Consider the following 2,844-nt stretch of genomic DNA (forward strand, 5'->3'; position numbering starts at 1 on the left):
AATGCGGCGAATACGAGAACACGCCAACCAGACGAGCAGCGCGGTGGGCGTCGACGTCGGCAGCGCCGTCAGCTGAGGCAGAACAACAACGAAAAGCGCAAAAAAAACAAATAAAACAAAAACACACACACACACAGTTAGTTCGATCACTTTTCAATTGGGAATCGTTTTGAAAAGTACAACTCTGGCATTTGCGATATTCGAGTTGGCAACTTAATATTAGCTCGATCAACTAATTGATTGAAATGGCTGCGATTTGTTGTGTTGATTTTGATTTGTTTTTGACATTCGGCAAAAAAGAAGAAAGACAAAAACACATGGCATCGAAGAGAGAGCGCCTGCCTCGCGCTCTCTGTGAGAGCGGAAGAGAGCCAAAGAGCGTAGTAAGCGCGTGGCAAACACATGGTTTTTGTTGTTGCCAAAACGAAGAAGTAGCAGAAGAAGAAGAACAAGCGCTTACAGTTACCTCGCGTTGTTGTTCTTGCACAGTGGAGCAATAGTTACGAAATTTTCTTTTATATATATTTTATTAAAAATAGCTTAAATGTAATTTTTATTAGCTAACAATACTGACATTTTATACTTATAAAGACAAAATAACTTAGTCAAAGGACTACAAACAAATTTTATTCTTTAAATAAACACATTTTTTAACCTAATAAAGAACATATAATTTTTATGGGTAACTTCAGTCTTACTTACATTTATGAATATTAAGTAATCCGAATCGTATCATTACATAGAGTGGTTTTAAATTAATATTGATAAAACCAAATTACCAAATTGTTAGGTAACAAAAGAGAGAACCCATTTTTTGAACCACTGTGCGCTGGTGTTTATTATCGGCAAAAGGTATTCATCACATTTACATAAATGCTACACACTGTATCAAAGTGCCATTGTGTGGGTGAACATGTGTCACACGCAGCGGCGAAAAAGTCAATCACATCCACAATCGCCTCTCTCTCTCGCTCGCTCTCATTCTGCCTCTCTGACTTTGTTGTTATTATTAATGTTTTTGTTTTTATTGGTACCGCAACACCCGCGCGCAAATAACAAAATACAATGTATCGGCATTTATTAAGAGAGCGCGAGAGATGCCGTTATTGTCTTTACGCTGCGTGCGTATTTGTATTTGTATTCTAATATCGCTCTAGTTTTGGTAACTCTCTTAGTTTTTTGGTCTATTAATGAAACCAAATTGTAATGCGAACGCGTTAATTAGAGAGTGTAAAAGGCGAGAGAGCGCGGAGAAACAAACAAAGCAGGGAAAAGAAAGTCTGAAAGACGATAAGCAACAAAAATAAAAAAATTCTTATCGTTGTTTCGTTTGTCACTCAATTATACAAAAAAATGTTTTTGATTGCCACAGAAGCGCACAGAAAGAGAGAGACAAACAGAGAGAGAGAGAGAGAGTGATCGCTCACGTAACTAACTCCAATAGGAATTGTTTTCCCGGTTTTCCGGCCGGTTTTTCTTCTCCAACAAACCAACAAACCGATTTTTCCAACAACGTGGCTTTGGCCAAAAATACGCAAAAGGACAAGGGGGGGAGAGAGAGCGAAATTAACGAAAACGAAAAACGTGTGTGTTGGAAAATAGAACACACACCACACACACAAAAAAGTGAAGCAGAAGCTCGTGTGGAAGCAGCTGAAAAATAGGGTTGTCATCTAACATTATTATCAGTAACAATCAAAAATATTGTTCAGTTCCAGCCAAAAATAAGTTTTATTGCTATGTGAGAAAAAAAGAAAATATTACAAATATTTATTATCAGCATTTACAATATGCCAGTTCTAATTCGATTGCTAAAAATTGACCACTGTAATGTTTAACAGATTTATAAACTATCATAAAAAATTATACAATACATTTGTTATTTTTTGACATCTGACAACCCTGCAGAAAAACTAACAAACAAAAATTATGTGGGACAAACGGCGCATAAACAAACTCTCTCGCAAAGATGAAAATAGGGGGGTGGGGGGCTGATAGAGAGCGGGCCCAATTGTTTACACACAACTTTTTTTACGCGACGCCACTGTGTTTGTGTCGCTCTCTTTTGCTTTGCTCTCCCATTCGTTTTGCCATGCGGTTATCGTTGTTGTACAGTGCAAACTCCTTAAGCTGAAAAAATGCGAGATAAAAATTATTTTAAATGTTAAAGCTTAAAAATAAATACTTTTAATAATTTAAACAAATAAAAAAAATCAATTATTCTTCGCATCAGCAAGTTGCTGTTTTAGGAGGTGCACTGTAGTTGTTGTCGCCTGGTCTACATACACGATCTCACATAAATAGTTATACAACTCGCTCTGGGGGCCAAATACCAATGAGCAAGTGAAATTGCAGTGCGAAGGAATTTCGAAAAACCAGTTAGAGCCATGGCAACGTTAAATGGGGGGTTTACAGTCCCGACCCGACCCGCCCCCTCCCACCCACAAGAACACTCTTAAAACGGCGAAAAAACAAAAACAGTTAAACAGGTGCAAAAAAAAAGCACAACAAGACGAGACGGAGTCAAAAGAGAGCGAGAAGAGAGCGGGAAAGCTCGAAAAGAGCACGGGCCAGTGTGACCGGAGCTTCGAAATGTGACAGACAGAACTACAACACGTGATTAAACAATATGGTCGTATAACACTTACTCTACCCTACAAAAGACACGTTTTTCAAAACTAATCTTTCGAATTCTACGTTCATTTTTTCCAATTTGTTCCGATATGAACGAGAGTCTACAAAAATACCCCCATACCTTATCAGCGATTCTGTGAAATTATCCAAATCTTGAGATAATATTAAAAATGGTCATTACTCGGTCGACATCATTAGCACTACTGTGGG

The sequence above is a fragment of the Drosophila takahashii genome, chromosome X (genome assembly GCF_030179915.1).
Source record: "Drosophila takahashii strain IR98-3 E-12201 chromosome X, DtakHiC1v2, whole genome shotgun sequence".
Classification (NCBI taxonomy): domain Eukaryota; kingdom Metazoa; phylum Arthropoda; class Insecta; order Diptera; family Drosophilidae; genus Drosophila; species Drosophila takahashii.